We start from the raw sequence: 23,248 nt of genomic DNA, 5'->3' as shown, positions 1-23,248 counted from the left end.
CTTAGTGGGTAATGAGGCAACTTGGCAGCCAGGAGCTGGGGCCACCCGGCAAGGTGGGCTCAGTAAGGAGAGGCCTCCAAGTCTGCTGGGGACAGAGGGTACGGAGCTTCTCGAGGGGCTCCACCACAGGGCCCCATCGGCTGACCACACAGGCCACCCTGTGCTCACCGCCATCTTGTTCTCAGACTCCCAGGTGACCAGGAGGCTTAGGAGCAAAACCACAGATCCTTGGAGCTGGGCTCCAAGTGCGAACCCTCATTCAAGTCCCAGCCCTCCTCTTTCCAGTCGTTGTGATCTTGGGCACTAGTTACCGCTGCTGCCCTCAGCGTTCCTTTCTGTAAAATGGGCAGTATAATTTTACCTCCACGGTGCTGACAAAGAACAGCCAAGCTGAAGTGTTAAATACTCGCCTCGCCCCTGATGCAGGGCTTTCCACTGCTGACAGTTTTGGTGGATGGCCCGTTGCTCTGCGGGGCTGTCTTGGGCAATATCAGGTGTTTAGCAGCAGCCCTGGCCTCTACTCAAGGGATGTCAGGAGCCTTCCCTAGTGGTGATGACCAAAATGTGTGCAGACCTTGCCACGTGTCCCCTGGGGGACAGAACTGGGTTGATGGGGGTGGAAGAGAGCACTGCCCTCAACGACCACTTCCCATTAAAAGTGGAGGCTTTGGACAAGCCCTCTGATCTCTCTGGCCCTGTTCTTTCACCTGTTCAGTTCAGTTCAATTCAGGGGCTCAGTCGTGTCCAGCTCTTTGCAACCCCATGGACTGCAGCATGCCAGGCCTCCCTGTCCATCACCAACTCCCAGAGTTTACCCACTGAGTCCCTCATCTGTAAAAAGGGGGTGATAACATACCCGCCCACCGTAAAAAGCTCCTGAGTTCACAGGCTGATCTCAGTGTAACGGTGTTTGTAAGTCAAGTGTTACCTGAACATAAAGTGGCCTTGCCTCCAGAAGGGGGACCCCAGAGGACATGGATTTTGTCCACCTGGCCCACTCACTGTCGAGGTGCTCGGGAAATGGGCCCCACCCAAGGGAGCAAAGACTTCACGGGCTGCCGCAGGTTGCGGGGGCGGGGGGGCAGTGGGCGAAGCTAGGCTGGGCCCAGCGGGGCTCTTCCCAGCCATGAAAGTCGATAAAATCGATTCATCCTGACCCTTTGACCCCTGCAGCAGGGCTGTCACTGGGAGGTTGGTCTCCAACTGGAGTGTGCATGAATATCGGGGGGCCTTGTCAGCAGTGGGGAGCGCCAGGTGGGAGGGCCTGGGGGCCTGGGAGGCTGCCTTTGGACAGGGGCCCCCTCCTGGGCGGACTGGGCCACCCTGCCGCTGCACGGCACTCCTGGGTGGGGGGTGGTTCCCTGGGCCCCAGAGCGGAGGTCCTCTGCCCGGGGCGCCTCATAAGAACAGCAGGCAGCTCTCTGGCTCTGTTTCTGGCTATGGCTGGGGGGCGGCGGGTTAATGCTCCCTAGGGCATCTCCAGGAGCAGGGAGCAAGGAGCAGGGACCCTGGCTGCTGAGCAGACCCCCCAGCAGGCTCAGCGGCGCGCCCCCCACCCCTGCCTCTCCACGGGCTGATGGTCACCCCTGTGGAGCCGGCCCATCCCCGCCCCCAGGAGACCAGGGCCCGGCCCCCAATGCTATTCATGATCTGGGGAACAGTGAGAGGGCTTCCTGCACCCAGGATTTGCTTTCTGATTAGCTTCATTTTATTGTCTTGGTTTGGGGGGCGGCGAAGCTGAAGAGGGTTATAGACAGGATGTTGGGCCTGCAAGCAGGAACCTCTCAGTCATGCCCGGAGAGAGAATGATTAAAAACGGGTGGCGTGGAGAAAGGCAGGAATATGTTTGTTCAGAAGCGTGCCCGGTGATGTACTGTGGAAAAGGGAGGCAAGCGACTGGGCCCAGCCCCTCGGTCTGTTCAGGCAAAACACAGCCTGCCAGTCCTCTGAGACAGCCATCAGCAGGAAAACGCATCAGCTGGGGAGAGGAGACACTGGCGGGCTACTTGGAGAATCCCAGGTCATCCATCTCTGGAACAAAAGTGATCTTCGCTGATATTCAGGAGGGAGAAAGGGGAGGCTTGACAGCTTACTTCAAAAAAGCTACTAATGAGTAATAGTTGGCCACTGCCTTACCTATCACAAAACAAAAGTCTCATGACTCTTTGTGTGCACCATATTTAAACTGATCTCTTACTCTAAAATTCAGATCACGAATGGCTGACGGACTATTTCTTTTCGACAGTCCTGATTTAAATAAGATTGGCTTGTGGCTAAATGAAAAAAAAAAAAAAAGCTGAAGGGGGCCTCAGGGTTCAGCAGCATGGGCTCTGTTCCCTCCCGGAGGCCACAAGAGAGAGGGCCATGAGTCTGAGACCCTCGGTCCTGATCATCTTTGCAGAACGGGCTTTCCTTGGGCATAGTAGGTCCTCAATAAACTCTGCTTTAATAAAGCAGAATTCTGGAAATTTGTCAGCAATATTTAAGCTTCGCCCAAGCCCCCAGTGGTATGTAAATTCTCCTGTGGCTTTAAACCTGCCTGGAAGCTGTCTCTGACAGACTCTAAAGCACCCTCGAGACCCAGAAAGTTCCTGAAGCTCCCAGGAGCCTCCTTGGTTCTGCTTCTTAGGCAGAAACTCACAAGCTCCATGAAAACATAGCAGGAGACCCTCAATTAAGAAACGTCCTTTTTTGTGTGAGCTATTCAAAAGCCATAGTTAAGCTAATTAGAGCTCTTAATAGCTTCCTTGGTTACTGTTTGGCTGTAAGACTTAGGGCTTGAGAACAGCTGGCCATGCCCCCCGCCCCGCCCCAGTCTCCTTTACCCTCTCACCCCCACCCCTCACCCCCCCACCACCCCACATGGCTCTGGGCAAGCCCCTCCCCTCCTTGACCCAAAAACCAAGCTGCCTCTGGGCTCTGAAGGGGTTGGGTGCTTCAGGCTTCACACTGACTGTTTTCCAGGCACCAGAGGTTCCCAGCTGGGCCCTCCCCAGCACCTTTTTCCTGCAGGAAACCATTCCCTTTACAGAGACGAACCTCTTCTGTTTCATCCTAACTTTCTACTCTGTCATGCTCTTTGCTCATCAACAACATTTCCAGGCATTCCTGAAGCTTCACAAAACACAGAGGGTAGAAGAGAGGGCTCTTGGATGGGGTGGGCCATTGTCCCAGCCGCTAGCTGATTCCTGTCATCTGCACAGTACAGTGGACGGGGTTAACAATGCGGGTTTGGTCCTGAAACCTGGGGGGTCAGGGTGGGGGCTGGGGTTCGGCAAGAAAATTCTTCCTCCTTCTGAACCACACTCAGTCGCCTCTGTGCCCACCCAGAAAAGTGAACGGGCAGTGGCCTGGCTCGAAACCTCCTGCCCTGCAAAGAGGACTTAGACCTGCATGCCACGCGCTTGGCCTGGCACTGTGGTTGGACGGGGGAGTGGGATCCGGGGGGTGGCCTGGTGGGACAGAGAGGCGGAGGCAGTCGCCGGCCCCGGAGGCCGCACCCGGCGGGCAGGGCCAGCGTGGGGACCCAGGAGGGGATAGACACGGAACTTTTACAGGTCAGCCGACTTTGAGATCACAGTCAGACGTCCTCCGCCGGGGCAGGTGGCCGGTGAGCTGGGATGGCTGCCATCTGGGTGCTGTGGTCTGAACGTGATTTTGGAGTCAAAGCTGACTCTGGGGAGCATCCACCCACTTCCTGCCCATCTCAGAAGGGAAGGCCATCCAGCTCCTTACGTGTGAGGGCAGGGCTGAATGTAGCTTCTGACAACTGGTGAAGCACCTTGGCGGAAACCTGGAAAAACTAAAGCAGCGGCTGTTGTTTCAGTTGCTTGGTCATGTCTGAATGTTTCGTGATAGGAGCCCGCCAGGCTCCTCTGTCCATGGGGTGTTCCAGGCAAGAAGACTGGAGTGGGTTGCCATTTCCTTCTCCAGCGGATCTTCCCAACTCAGGGATGGAACCCATGTCTCCTGCACTGGCAGGCAGATTCTTTACTGAGCCACCTGGGAAGCCCAAAGCAGGTGACGTCTCCTAAATTAAACCTCAGATGATACGGCTATAAAAGCCTCTAGGAATCATCTCACTCAGCCTCAAAAAACCAAAGCCCATGGGGACCAGTGTCTTACCCGTCAGGACACAGCTGACTAGAGGCCTTGGAGCTCTTTCTTCTCCATCACAGGTGCTCAGCTCTACCAACCCCGGTGCCCACTTTAGACAACAAATATCTTGTGACGATCTCTTATCTATCTTCATATTACATTTATAGATAATATAACTGCCCCATATATATATAATAGAAATCGATATAATGCCCTACATGTACTATAAGGGAGAAATAAAAGGGAAGTCATTCATAAAGAAATAGTTCAATACACAGATACACAGGAACAACGATACTCAGAGCCCATCACCGTGAATGCCGTGGCCACAAATGTCGACTGATGGAAATATACTGCACTGGTGGCTTAAACACCTTTAGTGTTGTCATTATCGATTATGCGATTTCCTCAAACGGTAAACAACTCTCAGTGAAGTTACCACCAAGATGAAATACAATCTCCTGTTTTTTAGGAAAATTTTAGTCCAGGTTCCCCAGAAAACAGTATGAGGCAGGAAGAAAATGCCGCTTTCTCTAGAGGCGCCATCTCCAGGCAGCAAGAATGAGGGATGGAAAAGCTACACGGATGATATGATGCTGGGTGAGCCACTTCTTCAGACACACTGCTGGCGGGCTGAGTAAGCCCAGTTCCGCAGGAAGTTGGATCAGATGTAGAGATTACACTTAAGAATGTTGTTTAGTTGCTAAGTCGTGTCTGACTCTTTGTGATCCCGTGGTCTATAGCCGGCCAGCTTCCTCTGTCCATGAGATTTTCCAGGCAGCAATACTGGAGTGGATTGCCATTTCTTTCTCCTGGGGATCCTCCCAACCCAGGGATCTGAACCCCTGTCTCCTGCATTGGCAGGTGAATTCTTTACCCCAGAACCACCCGGAAGCCCACACTCAAGAATAGACCACCCGAAAAAGGAAAGGAAGGAGAATCTTCATGGCCCTTGGCTGAAGTTGGTTCCATGAGGAGTTAATTCTCCAGCCCCGCTGGGTTATGTTATCTGGTCCTCCAGGCAACTGCACCTTTGTTCTGTCTCCACAAACAGCAGAAATATCTGGACACGAGGGCACAGGGCTGGCTGGCCTCAGTTGTGGCACACAACGCCCTGCAGAGTCAGGTGGACCAGGATGCTGAAGATCTGGGTCTGGGAGTCTGGCACAGCCCAGAGGATCTGAGGAGGTGAACACGCTGAGTCGGGTACAACAGGGTGATTGCATTCCTGGCAGAGTCGGTGCAGCTCAAAAACTGTTTCGTGTTCGTGTTTTTTTCTTTTCCCTTAAAGAGTCACGTTTCAGGCTCAGATTATTTGAACGGCTGGTGGAATGTTTGAGAATTAATGTAGAGCACAGGACGAGTGTGAGTGGCTGGGACTGTTTGGTAGATTACAGGGAAGTGACAGCTGATGTTTGTAAGTTCCAGGCATCGTTCTGGGGGCTTGGTCCAGATGAGTTCACCGGATGTGCGTAATAACCTTAGGGAATCGGGACAGTTGTTGATGGAGAAACTGAGGCGATACTCTCAGCTCCAAAAGTCCCAGCCTCATCAACTAAGCACCAGTCACGTCCCCCACCAGTCACGTGCCAATCAAAGCATCCCCTATGTCAGCCCCTCCCCTCCCCCGCCATTGGAGCAGCAGGCTGTGTTCTCCGTGGACCTATTCTCTTCACAGACACACAGCCTGATCGGGTCCCCACTCTGGGCCCAGGTTTGCTGATCTCGGGCAGGATCAGGGCTGAGATGTGGTGAGAGGTGCCCTAGGCCAAAGGCTGGCTGAAGGAAGAAGAGTTTGGACCATGTGCAGAGTCCACTTCAATACCCTTCTAGACAGCAAGGAAGACTGGCCCTCTGGTCAGAGTTGTTTCCGAAGATTTTCAGACGTTATCATTGCTGTCGCCCAGATTCTAGTGGGGCACCAGAAAAAATTTTTTTAAAAATAGAGATACCCAAACCCCAAAGCAAACCAACCTTCTGTGTCTGTCTTCTGACAGCTCAGGCATTGCTATTTGTGGCCAAAAGCCAGCTGGGGGGTCACCAGGCCCATGGAGCCACTGGTGGGCCAGTTGGAGGCCATCTGAATCTCCGTTCCCAGGGCGGCTTTGAAACGCAGCTGCTGCCAGAAATGCCTGGTGACTGTGGCCTCCCTGAGCCTGGAGGGGTGGTTTCTCCCCACAGAGCTTCTGCCAAGCATCTGCACTGGGAGCTCTAGCCCCCAGCCTCCTGGTGGGTGGTCTCAGATCTGCCAAGCTGCCAGGTGTGGGGTGCCCAGGGCAGTGGGGGTGAGGAGAGGAGGGGAGGCTGGTGGCGTCCACCTGTATTCTGGAGGCAAAACTGTCTCCTGTTTTCTCTACCAGCCGAGGTGCATCTGAGACTGTCAGCCTCCCACTCACTCCTGGGATAAGTAAAACAGTAATAATAATAATGGCTCAGCCTTACCTGGCACTTACTATGTCCCGGATACTGTTCTCAGCACATTATGGATGTTAACCCTGGCAACAACCCTGTGAGGTTATGTGTATTTATAAACTGCCCCCATTTTACAGATGGGAAAACTAAGGCATGATGAGTTTAAGTGATCTGTCCAGGGTCATGCCATCCATTGGCTACCAGGCTTCCCTGGTAGCTCAGATGGTAGAGGATCTGCCTATAATGCAGGAGACCCAGATTCAAATCCCTGGGTCAGACCAATCCCCTGGAGAAGAGAATGACAATTCACTCCAGTAGTCTTGCCTGGAGAATTCCATGGACAGGGGAGCCTGGCAGGCTACAGTCCATGGGGTCGCCAACAGTCGGACACAGCTACATGACTAACACTTTCCCTTTCATGCCATTCAGGAAATGGCTCACTAACATGCTCACCACCCCTGGTGCCCCCCGCTGCAATCCAGAGCAGCACACAGCCCCCGGGCTCTGCTCCTAGCAGGGGACAAAGGGCTTCAGCAGCCCAGGATCGTCTGGTGTACTCTCTCTCTCTCTCTCCTGCTCAAGCCAGCCTGGGTCTCTGTCTCAGGGGGTTCCACAGGAGGCCTGCAGCCTGCTTCCTCGCCATCATCAGGCTGACTCATCCTTCTGCTCTGCTCCTCTCAGCCTCCTGCTCTGCTTTCTCCACCTCTAGTCCCTGGCCCTTCACCCCTCACCCCGGTAGCCTACTCCTCTTCATCCCCTGGGCTCCACCCACAATCCCCCCGACCCTCTGCGATCCTGGCCCCTGGAATAACAGACCTCCTGCCCGCAATGTCCTGGGCCCTGGATGTTCAGGGTCAAAGATGAGATGGTTGACATAACTAAAAAAACAAAAAAGCCCGTGTGGTTCTCTTATTAAAACAGGCAGCTATTTCATTTCATGCCGACTTATGATAGTGTCCATACTCTAGGAAAAAAGCAAAAAGAGAAGAAAAAAACAAAACCAGTGTAAAGACAGTTTTCTGTTTGGAATCAGATAGATCCCTGTTTCTTTGCACTGGAAATTCTGGAATTTCAGGCCTTCCTGCCGGGCCCTGGGCCCCCCTCTCCTCTGACAGGGCCCTGGGGGTCCCAGGGTTTCAAGGGCGCCTCCCCAGCGCCGGCTCACGCCCAGGCAGAGCTGAGCATCGGCGCAGGTGGGGTCCACCCCGAGCGGCTCCCAGACCCCCGGGCGCTCGGAGGGCCGCTGCCCAGGAGCGGGGCGCCCAGCAGCCCCTGTCCTCCGCTGTCCGACGCGCGTTCTCCCGGGGGCACAGCGGGGCCCTGCCGCGGGGCCTCTGCCCGGGGAGCCAGGGATTACTGCGGGCCGGGCCTGAGCGGCAGATGGTAGCGCTTAGCGCCCAACTGCTCTCCGGCGCTTTGAACATCTTGAAAAGATTTCTTTAGAAGTTAAACTTGGCTTGGGAGCGACAATATGGTTCAGCTTGTGGCTTTGAAAAGGCCTCGGGGTGGGGTGGTGGCGGGGGGAGGCCGTTTCATGTGCCCCCCGCCTCACTCGGACCCTTGTTTGTGGAGCCCTGTTTTTTTTTCGCGTGTCCTCTGCCCACAGTGGCCCCTGAGTTTCGACTCCATTGTCTGGGAGTCGTGTCTGCCCGGTTGCCTGTGCCCCGCCCCCCCCGGAAAGGCCAGGCAGGTCTCCCGGCCATCCTCCAGGGCACATTTAGATGTCTGGGGCAGCTGGGCAGATTCCTGTCCTTGGGGTACCCAGCACAGCCAGTGTTTTGCTGATGCCCTGAGTTCAGCCCAGGCGGGGCTTGCGGAGCATCCAAACAGGGCTTTGGGTCCCAAATCTTTTGGCACCAGCCAGGACCAATTTGCAGCTTCTTGAATCCTGGAGCTCATGGCTAATTGCAGCGGAATAATACCCTCCAAATCCCCATCCTAGGCTTGTCCTATTTAACGAATCCTTTGAGGGACAAAGAGTTTGATCATCTCTAGGCTCCGATAATACCTCTCCTCCCCACCCCACAGTTTTTCTGTCCTCAATTTGGTCCCTCTGAACTCTTTCTGGAAAGAGCCAAGCTTCTCCCCAAGGAAGTCGCCCAGGAGCATCTTCGGGGCAGGGAGAGAGGACTTTAAATTGGCAGAAAAGAAACGTGATCCCCGGCTGGCCTGGCCACTGCCGCTCACAGCAGCTTCAGCAGCTAGAAGCAGGCTCCATTGACCATTCATGAGATATCAGGTGGGCTACAGATGGGAACACGGCGTTATTGATTTTTACTAGCCTGCTAAAATTGAAAGGGGGAAAAAACCCTCCTTAAAAGCTCCCGGTTAAGCTTTGTTTCCTAAATGATGATTCCAGGGCTCTGACTTTGTCAAAGGCAAATTTAAAATATCAGGGCTGTTGGAGATATAATAAAATGAAATCTTCTTATAGCCCTTAACTTCAGAGAGGAGGGGATCTCTGCTCAGGGGGTGGGGGCGAGGGAGGAGAGAGAAGGGAGGCCGAATCCCAAGGAACAAAACCAGGATCCCCTCCCTGCCTCCAAGGCAGCCGCTTTGGTAAGATCAGCTGCTGCTGCTGCTGCTAAGTCGCTTCAGTCGTGTCCGACTCTGTGCGACCCCATAGACGGCAGCCCACCAGGCTCCCCCATCCCTGGGATTCTCCAGGCAAGAACACTGGAGTGGGTTGCCATTTCCTTCTCCAATGTTTGAAAGTGAAAAGGGAAAGTGAAGTCGCTCAGTCGTGTCCGACTCTTAGCGACCCCATGGACTGCAGCCTAGCAGGCTCCTCTGTCCATGGGAGTTTCCAGGCAAGAGCACTGGAGTGGGGTGCCAGTGCTTTCTGGAGGTGAATCTAAAGTAATGAATTCCAACCACTCTAAACTGACACCAGTTACCTGGTGAAGGGATGACAGAGGACAGGGTCCGGGCGCCTCATGTGACCTGTCGAGGGCACTGACTTGGAAAATGGGGAAAGTTTGGGGTTAGAGGAATGTGCTCTCAGGGGAGGAAGCTGAGGCGCCCCCCGCCTGCCCCCAAGCCCTGCAATACTTATTTAGAGGTTTTTTTCTCTGTAGCTCATCTTTTTGAGAGGTTGCCTCTTTCCAATGATGGGGAGCCCCTTGCCAGCACGCTCATGGTGGTTAATGGGTTAGTCACTAAATCATGTCCAACTCTTGTGACTCCATGGACAGTAGCCTGCCAGGCTCCTCTGTCCATGGGATTCTCCAGGCAAGAAGACTGGAGCAGGTTGCCATTTCCTTCTCCAGGTTATCTTCCCGACCCAGGGACCGAACCCGGTTCTCCTGCATTGTGAAGTGAAAGTCGTTCAGTTGTGTCTGACTCTTTGTGACCCCATGCATTGCAGGCAGATTCTGAGCCCCAAGGGAAGCCCACTCAGGCCACAGACAAGTCCGTGGAGGGATCCATGCCTTGGTCAGCTTGCTGGGTTGCTGTGGTCCTTGGCGCCCTCTTTCTGATTGCGTGCTGCGGTTGGGTCATTTTCCTCCAAATCTTTGAAGCTGGCAAAGCCTCTCAGGAGAAATCTCTGTGAGTCCACCAAAAGCTGTGTGCTCGCATGGTGGTTTCCTTGGAGGGAAGACCTGGGTCCCTATAGCCTCCCGAGTGTGAGTGTACAGGTGTGGACATGCATGTGGGCACACGCCCATGTGTGCGTGTGTGTGCACACACGTGCCTGTGTTTGTGCCCGGGCAGGTCTTCATCTGCCTGTCGGACTGAGTCGGGAATGCAACTTGGCTGGTGCCCACTTCCTCCCAAGCTGCCCAGTGGCGCTGCAGCGCTGTGGAAATATACAGGTTGTTGACTGATTGACCTTTTTCTAATTAAAAGAGCACAGAGCTGGAAGTCACGAACCAGGGGATCTGGCCGATGCACTGACCGGCAGGTATGCCCCTGAGCTCCAGACAGCATTGTGCTGGGGGCCACGGGGGTGGGGGGGGGAGCGGGTCGTGGAAACAAAGGCTGCCCTCCTGCCCGGGGATGACAGAAAATGTCATCGGTTTCTCTCACATCCTGAAGCCGCAGAACTTCAGAGCTGGATGGGGCTCTGGGAGCCTGCACCTGCCTTCTTACCTTGTGGACGAGCAGCAGAGACTCTGGGGCCCCATATGACCCCCGTCAGGCCCCTGGGGCACCCTGGACTCCAGTCTCTGATGTCCAGCAGCTGGATGGCCCTCCTCAAGCACGTGGGCTCGGCACTCAAGACACGGACGGGAGGGCATAAGTCTGGGCTGTCCACCTTCTCTCTCAGACGGGAGGGCCATTCACCAGCACTGGGAAGCTCAGCACAAAGGAACCTCTTTCAACCCGTCACAAGAGGGCAGAGACTCAGTTCAGTTCAGTTCAGTTCGATTCAGTGGCTCAGTTGTGTCCGACTCTTTGCGACCCCATGAATTGCAGCACGCCAGGCCTCCCTGTCCATCACCAACTCCCGGAGTTCACTCAGATTTACATCCATTGAGTCCACGCCATCCAGCCATCTCATCCTCGGTCGTCCCCTTCTCCTCCTGCCCCCAATCCCTCCCAGCATCAGAGTCTTTTCCAATGAGTCAACTCTTCGCATGAGGTGGCCAAAGTACTGGAGTTTCAGCTTTAGCATCATTCCTTCCAAAGAAATCCCAGGGCTGATCTTCAGAATGGACTGGTTGGATCTCCAGCGACTCACGTCCTCCCTTATTACCGCGTTTACCCAACAGTTCCCTTTGCTTCCACAATAACTATTAACAGATCCCAGGGGCTTTGTGGAGTGCTCTTCACTCTCCGCCTATTTTCTTAAGTTTACAAATTTGCTTTTAATTAATATTTTGGCCATGCCATGCAGCTTGCAGGATCTCAGTTCCCCACCCAGAGACCAAACCCCGGGGCCATGGCGCTGAATGTGCTAAATCGTAACCACTGGACCGCCAGGGAACTGCCCTCACCATCACTTTTAATTCTCAGAAAAGCATCACGAAGTGAGTCCATGTGAGGACCCACAGAGAAGGAGTGTGACACCAAGACGGCGTGTGCTGCTAGGATTTCCATGCAGGTGGATGCCAGTTCTGCTGGTCAGAGCAAGACAAATTGGTGTTTGTTCTCGCTTCCCACCAGCTGGGTAGCATTTATTTGTTTATTGCTAAGAGCACTGGCTATGTCGAGGTTAATGGTGACAACGTATGTTCCAGCACCCCTTCAGAGAGCCGAGGTTGGGTGATTGGACCCATTCATTCCCAGTGCCTAACCCTGTTTCAGGAAGGGATGGCAGCATCTTTTCAAGGCTCGTGGGCACGTGAGCAGAGAAGCTGCGATAAAGTCTGTGCCATAACACACAGAGCAGGACGCTCCGTGGAGTCACGTGGTTTGGGGAAATCTCTCTTCCCCACCCCCAAGAAAGACGAATGGCTGTTGACGTAAATTATTTTTTTCCATTTAGAAATTTAAAAAATAAATTAAGATTGTAATTGCCTCTCGTGTGCCTTGCACACAGGTTCAAGGTGTTATCAAATTCCTTTCTTCTCTGGTCATGAAATCTCTTCTTGGCCAAAGGTGGTCACCTTACAGGTATCGTGATTAGTCAGAAAGATGCAGTCAGTACCGTGCACTGCCCTCTTGTCTGTTGTTATATCGTTTATCTCCCCCAGTCTTTACACTGGCATTGCCCCCAGTTACAGCATCTGAGCTCTTGGTTTGACGTTGGGGGAGCTGTTTAGCAATGTCTTCAGGAGTAATGGCAATGCGACCTAAAAAATATCCACAGAGAGAGAAGGGAACGGTCACTTAGTCTCTCGCAAGCTCGGGAGTCCCACCCAGACTCCATTTTGCGGACAGAATTATGAAAGGGCTAGAAGTTTCCAGATCAACCTCTTGTATACCATCCTCCCACCTGCCTCCACCCCTGCCCCCTTTCATTAGGGTGACTGGTGTGTCCCTGACCGTAACCACGGTAACCAGGGCCCTCCTGGAATCTGTCTCCAAGTGAGAGGACGGGCACCCAGCGAGGATTTAACTCAGAGGGGACCCTGGTGACCAGGGACGCTCGGAGGCTCCCTTCCTGGAGCCGCTGGGGCCAAGTGACAGCTGAAAGGCTGCAAGTGTCCCCGGGAGACAGAGGAGGACTTGGCACTATGGATAGATTTTTATCACCCTCCTGAATACTTCCAATTACAGGCATTAGTTCCGAGGCTTTGTTTAGCAATTGGTGCCACAGCAATTGGTTTTTGTTCATTGATTTACATGAATGCATATTGCGGCTGGCTTCTCAGGATACATAATTTGCGTCATTGTTTTGTTCTGTGGAGCTCTTTGGGAGAATGTGGGAGAATGGGAATATCACAGGAGGGGCGCGCTCCCCTCTCCCGGTGACCATGGTTACTGGTGGGGGGGCAACAAGCTTCTCCTGGGGTGGTGGGGAAGCAGGATCCCGGTCCTGGCTCTCTCTCTCTGTGGCCCCACGCTCAGAGCAGGCTTCCTCAATCTCCGCAGGACTGAGCTTTAGGACTGGGCCATCCTGTGCCTTGTAGAATGCTGAGTGGCATCCCTGGGCTCTGCCTTCTGGATGCCAGTAGCACCCCTCTGCCCACATGTGACACCCCAAAGTGTCTCTAGACATCGCCACATGTCCCCAGAGGGCAGAGTCACCTCTGGTTGAGAACCTCCAGCTCAGGATAACCAGGGACTCAAGCAGACCCGGGAGCTTCCCATGTGGCTCAGTGGTAAAGAATCCACCTGCCAATGCAGCAGACACGGAGACTGGGCTTTGATCCCTGGGTCAGGAAGATCCTCTGGAGAAGGGCATGGCAACCCACTCCAGTATTCTTGCCTGGGAAATCCCATGGACAGAGGAGCCTGGTGGGCTACATCCATGGGGTCGCAAAATAGTTGGGTACAACTCAGAGACTAAACAGCGTACAACAGGCACACTCAGACTTGCTACAGGCTCTGGTTTAGGACCTAGAATTTAGGTCTCCTGGGGACCCCAAGGTGTGAGGAGATTGGGGACGAGGATGAAGCTGGACCAGAGTTCACCCACCAGAAGGAAGAAGCTCCCACTAGAAAAAAATAAAATTAGCCAACCCTTCTATAAACCTCACAGCAACCCAACATTTTGCCTAGGTGGTCTAACTTAATTTTTACAATCAACCTATGCAATTCGGTTGATTTCACTGCAAGGAGATCCCAGCAGTCCATCCTAAAGGAGATCAGTCCTGAATATTCATTGGAAGGACTGATGTTGAAGCTGAAACTCCAGTACTGTGGCTACCTGATGTGAAGAACAGACGCTTTGGAAAAGACCCTGATGCTGGGAAAGATTGAAGGCTGGAGGAGAAGGGGACAACAGAGGATGGATGGCATCACTGACTCAATGGACATGAGTTGGAGTAAACTCTGGGAGTTGGTGATGGACAGGGAGGCCTGGTGTGCTGCAGTCCATGGGGTCACAAAGAGTCAGACACGACTGAGCCACTGAACTGAGCTGTGCAATCTGTGCTCTGACTCATCTCCTCTTAAGGATGAGGAAACTGAAGCAAGGGGGAGTTCCTTACGCTCCAGGTCACAAATGCTAACTGGGAGCAAAACTGGGATTTGAACCCAGACCCCATCGGCACCCTCCATTTTGACCCTGGATTGTTTATGGCCCTGGAGAAGGCCAGCAGGGGCTGGCGCTCGGAGCCCCGTGTCTGCAAGTGAACCGTGCTGGCTCCCTGGTGGATCCTGTGATTTCCTCTGTGGTAGCTGCCAGGGGGTGGCTGGCCAACCTCACCACATGAGAATGCTCGGGGGAAAAAGCTAGAATGACCCTGCTTCGTGGCATGGTGACATGACGTGCTCACCCTCCAGGGGAGCGCCAAGAGCCTCCTGGGTTCACAGGGCAGAATCCCATGAGCACTGGTTGGCAGTGACCCCTCCCAGGCCCGGTTCCCTTCTCCTGGGCTCATCCACTCCCCCTGTGAAAAACCTGGCTTCGTCAAAAGATACATCAACCTCCCCCACTCGGGAGCCTTGTTTACCAAACAAAGATGCTGCAGAGTTGGGACCGGGGTGGGGACGGTAGGGGGGACTCTGGGGAACACGCTAGGTGGAAGGGCAGGGGTCAAGAAGTGGGGTCAAAGGGCTGAGACCCTGGGGAAAATGGAAGATTAAATATCCTCCTTTTCAAATCGAGAGGTTGGGATAATTAATTGGTCCCCAAACATGAAAGCGTCCAATGACTGTTCTGGGCAGTGGCCATTCAAGGTCTCCTTTTCTGCAGTCAAACCAGCCTGATGACGTGGTTTGGCCTGAGGGAGGCCTTTGCCAGCCTCTGTGCCAGCTTCTGGGTCCCCTCCCCTGGAGGGACGGGGCCACCCAGGGCAAGGACAGCGGGGCCAACCCTAGAATGAGGCCTCCTTTGCAGGCATTCGTCTATCTGAAGCTTGGGGAGGGAGGGAAAGCCAAGGGATCACTTCCTTTACACGCACTGGGCGGATCTGTGGGTGACTAGGTCCCACTTTCAGACCCGGAAACATCCCCATGAGACTTCTGTCCTTGGGGTGCTTGGTGAGAGTTGGGTGACTGGTTCCCCACAGCATGTCTGTGGTACACTCCCCTGGTGGCTTGGATGGTAAAGAATCCGCCCGCAGCAGGAGATCTGGGTTCAATCCCTGCATCAGGAAGATCCCATGGAGAAAGGAATGGCCCTCCACTCTGGCACTCTTGCCTGGGAAATTCCATGGACAGAGGAGCCTGGCAGGCTACAGTCCTGGAGGTCGCAAGAGTCGGACACAACTGAGGGACTAACCCCTACCCTACTTCTGATAACACAGCAAAGCCAGGATGGTCCCCACAGACCCTCACTAGCTGTCCCTAGAGGTCGGCTCAACACTATGAAGCCATTTTACAGATGAGAAGATCAAGTCTCCCTGCGAACATGCTAGCCGAGCTGAGACACAGTCTGAGGCTCCTGACTGCACAGTCGTCTCTCTCTGTCTTCTCCACCCTGGAGCACAGGTGCCTGCGGGACAGGTGGGCGGCGACTGTGGGGAAGAGGGCAGGCCGGCAGGGCAGAGGGGGTGGCATTCCCAGGGCGGGTCTGTGTAGCTCCAGCTTGGCTGGGGCAGAGGGGCCAGGCTGGAAGTGGCAGAACTGCTTAGAGCAAGAGCCAAGTCCAGCAAGTCAGGAGGCTAGGGAGTGGGGACAGAGCTGAGCTGCCAGGGTTGGGGGAGAAGGCCCGGGGGCCAGAGCCCCTGGGGGGCTTCACGCCCTCCTTGGGGGGGGGCAGCCCCCCGCCCCCTCACCCCAGCTTGCAGAGGGATTCCTCGGTTACTGCTGGAGCCGGGGCTGAGGGCTGAGGACCCGGGGCGGGGTGGGTCTGTGCTGAGTGCCCTGGAAACGAGCCTGGAGGGCTCTCCGGTTTCCCTTGCTTCTTCATGGGAAGCAATCCCATGGCCTGGCCTCCGCCTCTGCGTGTGTGACGGTCCTGTGCGAAGTACACTTATGGACTTGAGTTTTTCTAAAATTCTATAAATCGTTATCCTGGCCTTCTCCCCACCCCCTCCAAAAACATTCACCTGCTGAAACATTTAGTGATGCGGTTGTTTCGGGGATGGGGCACCCGCCCCGTGGCAGCAGGGGTCTGAGGGGGCGCAGTGTGTGGAGCCAGGTCTGGCCTGTTGGCTGGGAGCTGGGCAGGGGCCGGAGGAAGCCTGGGCTCTTTGGTGGACTCAGTTCTTGCACGATGCAAGTTCAGGCTCGATTCCAATGCCCTCGCCGGGGCTGGAAACTCTGGCACTTTCCAGAATTTTCCACCCTCGCCCCTCCCCCCATCCATACACACGTATTAGCACATGCCGTGTCCCCAGGCAAGACCTGATTGATTTGCGGCTGTTGATCTGTTTAATGTCTCTTCTCCCCAGGCGCCCATCTCGGCGGGCAGAGGTGCTCTATTACCTCGTAGGCCTGGCTGCTGGTCGCTGACGCCCCACACCCTCGAGGATTCCTGGGGAGGTTACAGGTGCAACCAGCAAAATGAAAATCCATAGTTTTTAAACCTTCATGAATTGAGAACATAAACCTGGAAGATGGATCTGGAGTCACTAACAGGCCCTTGCTCTGACAGGCCCATCAGTCCTCCAGGTGCATGGCTGAGGGTCCTCTTCCTGTGGTGCCCCTGACGGACCTGGGAGTCCTCCTCTGCCGTCCTCCCCAGCCGCGGGGCAGGGGTGGGACCCAGAGGCAGACGACCTGCCCGAGGAATGGCTGAGTGCCCAGCAGAGGCTGGAGGAAGCAGGGGATTTGGAGGGGGGCCTGGGGCCTCAAGGGCAGGGCCAGGACTTTGACCTGCAAGTGGCCACATTTTCTGGGGGAATCAGGGGGCCCTGTCCCCACTGATGGCTCCAGGCTGGACCCAGGCCCAAGCTTGAATATGCTGCCACTGATACAATGGGGGCCTGTCCCAAGCCAGTCCAGGCGCTGGATGAACAGCTGTGCCACTGGCTGAGGGCGCGGGTGGAGAAGGGACCAGCTCTGGGCTCCCGACTGGTCCTGCCATCGGTCCGCAGGTTCGGGTGCTGACCCCTCAGGGCCTGCGAGCTTGCCAGGTCCCCTGCCATCTGCACGAGTCACTGCCTCTTCTGTCCACTCCGTTTCATGCAGTCACTGTCCCCCCAACCTTACTGGCCTCCTTTCCTTCACAGCGTTGCTCCCAGTCGGACCTCTCCTGTGCTTTTCTTATTCACTGCTTTAACAACTGACTCCCTACTAGGATAAAACTCCAAGAGGGCAGGGGTTATGGTCTCTTCTGTTCACTAATTTTTTTTTTCCCAGACCAACTGGAAAATGCCTGGGATGTAGTCAGTGAATAATACGTTATTTGCTGATTCAGTGAACATCTTAGGGGAGTGAGGCTCACCCGAAGTTTAATGCGGCACTTCCGCTTGCTGCTTTTCTGACCTGAGTCTGGCAGGACTGTCCTGCTCAGCTGACCCGGCGTTTGTGCTTGGCCACACAATATGTCTCTGCCCATCAGGGCTGTATTTGAAGACGACATTCTCGAGTCCAGCCCAGACTCAGAAGATTAGAGACGTGGAGAAAGATTTACTGATGAAGTGGCTGCTCTGGAACTGTGGCTCAGCATGGTCCTTGTGCTTGATTGCAACAATGGCTATCAACTTCTTCACACCCTTTGAGTCTTTTCCCTGACACTGCAGGGAGGGTGACCTGGCCCGCTGTTTAACACCAGGCAAGTTATGGGTTCAGCCACGTAACTTGCTTTGGCCAATGGGATGTTAGCAAACACAGAAGCAAGCCAGCTGAACTGCCTGGAGGAGCCTGGCCAAGATCAGCCAGCGACCAGCCTCCTCTGATGCATGAGCTGTCAGCAGCTCAGTAGAGCCCGAGTTGACCCTCAGCTGACTCCAGCCACTTGGATGCGAGCAAGTGTTACCATTGTATGTTGTTGAAGCCTTGGGTTGCTTGTTACTGGCAAGAGATAGCAGTCGATAACTGATATAGGACCTTCACGAAATCATTCTTAAATTCACCGATTAGCTCCTGTATTCACTAGTGAATATTAACATCACTTCCACACTCTCCTGGCCTCATGCTTCTCATCCCCAGGCTTCTGATAGTTCTCAGACCTCGTTCAACACTCTAGTTCCTCCCATGTTCCCTTTCCATAACCTTTCCCTGCTCTTCCCTCCCTCTTATACACCAGTGGTTCGTTACACTAATTGTCTCTCGCCGTCTCTCGTTCCTCCATTACACAGAGTGAACGAGACGGCAAGAAGATGAAAACACGGAATGTCGGTGAATTGACTGTTCACCTGGAAGACTGAGATACAGAATGAATGAACGAACCAGAAAATGGAAAACATTGATTGTTTTACATTTTCATCCACCCCACGTTCATCATAGATGCCCTCACATTGTGGCAGGACAATTATTAACCTGTCTTAACTATACCAGCAGAACTTCTCAGTGGCTTCTTTCATTAAAGGGTATTAATGTGAGCTGCACGAGGCTAGAGCAGGAACAAAGGAGGAGAGGAAGAGGGAAAAGTTGGCTTTTTTTCTTTTTGCAAATGAAACAGGAAATACCGGATATATGCACTCATGTATGGACTGTCACAAGCTATGATGGTTGCCTTGAATGAGATCAACAGTTTCTAGGTAACCTTGTGCCCTGTGTTCTGAAAAGGATAGGAAAAAGAAGAACTTGAGTGCAATAAACAGAAAATAAAAGATGGGGAAGGAAGTGGTTGTGACCGAGGCACGAGAAAAGGGAAAACTGAGAACAGCCATCTGAGTCCTTGGCTATGAAGGATGGGAAAATTCACCTTTGGTCATCGGGTCAGGCTCACTCTACCTCCCTGAGATGTCTTGGCTGGTCGTGGCTGGTAAACTAGGACAACTGAGAGATTTAGAATTAGGGCTCAGAAGTGTTGGTTGGCCTCGGTACTGTGCACACGGGTAATGGCAAGAGTTGTGAAGTTTCTTGTCTGCTCCATCCAGGCAGGGAGGCGGAGACAACTGGGAAAGAGACAGAGAGAAGGAGAAGGAAGATGTATGTGGGGCAGAAGGGAGAGAGCATGGGTGCTGGGGGTTCCTGCCCGCGTGCTTTCTTTCTTTTTTTTTTTTTTTTTGCATTCTGCATTTTGTTGTTGTTTAGTTGCTAAGTCGTGTCCGACTTTTCTGCGACCCCATGGACTGTAGCTTACCAGGCTTTTTAAATTTTTATTTTTAAAATGTTTTATACAATTTTTAAAGGTTGCACTCCATTTAGTTATTACAAAATATTGGTTATGTTCCCCGTGGTGTACAAGACATCCTTGTGGTCTGTCTTACGCCCAGTAGCTTGTACTTCCCATACCTCCGGCCCTGTGAGCCCCTCCCTGCCAATGGTGACCGCTGGTTTGCTCTCCGTGCCTGTGAATCCACTGCTTTTTTGTTAATATGCACTAGCTTATTGTATTTGTCAGGTCCACGCATAAGTGATACCATACAGTATTGGTCTTTCTCTGTCTGACTTACTTCACTTAGCATAACGCCCTTCAAGTCCATTCCTGTTTTTTACTCACACTGTAAAATTATTTCTTAGGCTTTTCCTGCATCACGAGGAGCTCTGCCTCGTGGCCAAGTGTGAGAATCCCTGCAGCAGAGCTATAAGAAATGTAAGATGAAATCCAGTTGCCACCCAGGGCATCGACTTGGAGAGAGAATCAGAAAGCTTGCAGAAATGCTCATTGAACGGGGGGCAGAAGGCTTTCAATAGAGGAGTCCTCTAAATGGTTTCTTCAAACCACCTTAGCTGCACCTTTTCTCATTGAACCAGTATAACCTCATATTGTTGGAACTGATCCTTTGATGCTCGGGGTGTCGTTGGGGAGCCCTGCCAGTAAGTCCTAACCATCGCCTGACAGTCAAACCTCCTTCTTCCCTTGGCACCTGAATACATTCTTTCCCTTATCCCTGCCTCCATATCTGCCAAGCCACAGGGCAGGGGGACAGAGGCAGAAGGCAAACCTCACATTTGCTTAATAATAGTTAACTGGGACTTCCTGGGTGGGCCAATGCTGACTCCATACCTCTAATGCAGGGGGCCCAGGTTTGACCCCTGGTCAGAGAACTAGATCCCACATGTCAGAACTGTGAGTTCACCTGGCACAACTAGAGACCCCCCTGCTGCAAATAAGACCTGGTGCAGTCAAATCACTAAAGAAATATTTTAAAATGATAATAGTTAACTCTGCATGTGTGCTAAGTTGCTTCCTCCATGTCAGACTCTTTGTGACCCCGTGGACTATACCCCACCAGGCTCCTCTGTCCATGGGATTCTCCAGGCAAGAATACTGGAGTGGGTTGCCATGCCCACCTCCAGGGGATCTTCCCGACCCAGGGATCGAACTCACGTTTCCTGTGGCTCCTGCACTGCAGGCAGATTCTTTGCTACTGAGCTACCAGGGAAGCCCCCGTAGTTAACTCTACACCTTGTTAAAAAAAAAAAAAAAAAAGGAAGAAAGAGTTCTAAGAGTCAGGCAATTAAAGGAATCCAAAGTCATGTGGGGAGGACTGGAGTCCTTCACTCCGTGGTCACCTAGACAGCCAGCCCCAGGAGAGGGAGAGAGGGCAGGAAGGCAGCCTTCGGGAGGCACAAGGTGAGAAGCTGGGGCCCTGCCTCCCACCACAGGGCACAGAGAAGCAGCCAAACCCTGCAGGCCTCCTTTACCCCCGGGGGGGGGGGGGGGGGGGGCCCCCCGCGGTAAGAAGAGGCGGTCAGACCCCCTCCACGTCCACATGGCTGTGGGGTGAGGTGGGGGTGATGGGATGTTTTTCTTAGAACTGGAACCACAAGCTTCAGAGAAAAACAGACCCTAAGTGTCCCCCAGGGCCCTTTGGCTCTGATGCCCTGGGTCCCGAGGGCTCTCGAGTTCTTCCTTGCTGCTCCGAGTGCGGTCTGGAACCCACGGCACCGTCTCCCCGGGAGTGTGACTGCAGAACAGAACCTCAGCGGACTCAGCTTCAGACCCACTGTCCAAGAATCTGCGTTTTGGGGGAGAGCCGCAGGGGACTGGCATGCATGGGCGAATTGAAGAAGCACTTTCAAAGGTGGTCGGTGATCCCAGGGCTAGATGACAATCCCAGTGTGAAGGAAACAGAGTTTCACAGACAGTTTATCCCTCACAGAGCATGCACGACAGAGTCCCCAGTCCACCAGGGACCTCTGGATCGTCTGCCTCTGACCTCCCCACCTGCGCCCACCCATCACCACGGTCCCCAAAGCCCCCAGCCAGCCCTCCGTCCCTGGAGACCAGTTCCAGCGTTGTTCCTCAGGCTTTGGCTACATCGTCTCCTAATTTGTCTTCCCATCAAGTTGATCATATTTGCCTTTCCAGAAATGTAGCTATGATACAGTTATTAAATGGCAGGAAGTAATGATACAGAATTTTTAAATGGTAGGAAGGGGTCAAAGGAAGAGAAAGTAACCCAGATTGATGACCCACTCTGTCATCTTTTTTTCTTAAGACTATTTTTTAAAAATATCTATTTATTTGGATGCACTGGGTCTTAGCTGCAAAGCATGTGAACTCTTAGTTGTGACATGTGGGATCTAGTTCCCTGACCAGGGATCAAACCTGGACCCCCTGCACTGGGAATGTGGGGTCTTAGCCACTGGGCCACCAGGGAAGTCCTTCTGTCACTGTTTTAGCCACGTTACCTTGGGTCCTCTCTGACGATGTCAGATGCAGATCAAGAGAAAGAAACCAGAAAGAGTTTTGTGCTTTGGCTACTTCCAGCCCCCTGGCAGGGAATGGGGGCACAGAGCCCGCCCTGTGGGATCCTAGGGGAAGCCCCAGGGTCTCTTGAGGGCAGAGGAAGGGAGGGCAGATGTGGGTAGGAGCCTTCATTGTAGGAACAGGCGAGGCAGGGTGAACCGGGTTAGGGTTGGCTAGTGTGGATAATTCCAGCAGGCTCTGGGCCCAGGGGCTGTCCCTGGATGTCTGACCTTGGGGTGGTTAGAGCAGGTGCAGGTAGTGGCCTGGACTCTAAGACCTCAATGAGGGCGGTGGCGGGGGTGGATTTAACCGGCCGTTCAAGAAGGGAAACTGACCTGCCTCCAATCAGGGCCTCAAAACTGGGTCGACAGTATTTTAAAAATCTACATCATAGTTAGTCCCCAAATTAGGTATAACTCCAGGTTATTTCACCCGATCTTAACACACAGGTGATGTTGTTCCCGTATGTCCTGCTTATCCATCTCCAAACTTGGCATAAACAACCACCATTTATTATGCTCACAGATAACAGTCCCTGGGACATAAAACTGTGAGGCCAGGAAGCTGTGAGAGCATTTGCTCTCTGCATCATCATGTTGGATTCTCTTAAATGGCTGGAAACGACTCAAACAGCTGGGACTCAAAGAGCCGGGGCTGGAGGCTCCACTGACAAGCTGGCCAGTGGCCGGGCTGAAGGGCAGTCCTAGTTGAGACGGTCAGCCAGCGTGCTGACGTGGGGCCCCCCAGCACAGTGGTCTCAGGGCATTCAACCTTCCGGCGTGGAGGCTGATAGCTCCAAGAATGCGTGCTCCTGGTAATAACCGAGGTGGAAGCTCTATGTCGTTACAATCTAGCCTCAAAGGCACCCATCGCCTTTTCACCCCAGGGCTTAGCTCAGAGCAGTCATAGGCCTCCTCCCCCAGCTAGAGACGCAGACTGAGGACCTAGACTCCACCCCTCCACAGGCTTTGTGATGGTGATTTAAAACCGCCACAGCGTATTAAAGAAAAATGGAGGTCCGAGGAGGTCAGGGAACCTGCCCAAGGTCAGAGCTGTGCAGTGAGTAGGAGAATATCAGACCTGATGGACTAGGAGTGTCCTGGCCTCCACGACAGGCCCTGGAAGGGTCCAAGAGAAACGTTCAGTTACAGAGACTGCTCTCCTCTTTTCTAAAACCTTTACATCTGATTTCCTCCTCCTGAACTCCTTTCCTGATGCTCGCATTTCCTGAACAGCGAGAAGCCAGGGAACACCAAGAAATCAGGAACGTCTGCTGTTCATACCTGTTGTGAACATCTCCTCTGTCAGCGTTTTTAATTAATTAATTTTTATGTTGGGAGTTCCTTGCTGCATGGGGGCCTTCTCTCATTACGATGCCTGGGCCTCTCGCGGCGGCTTCTCCTGTAGCAGCTCTCCACCGAGGGCGCTCGGGATTCAGGAGTTCCTGCTCATAGGCGCCAGAGTGTGGGCTCAGTAGGTGTGGCACTCGGG

Source organism: Oryx dammah, unplaced genomic scaffold, assembly GCF_014754425.2.
Source record: "Oryx dammah isolate SB20612 unplaced genomic scaffold, SCBI_Odam_1.1 HiC_scaffold_22, whole genome shotgun sequence".
Lineage (NCBI taxonomy): Eukaryota > Metazoa > Chordata > Mammalia > Artiodactyla > Bovidae > Oryx > Oryx dammah.
The sequence above is the reverse complement of the archived record's forward strand: the minus strand, read 5'-3'. Positions refer to the sequence as shown.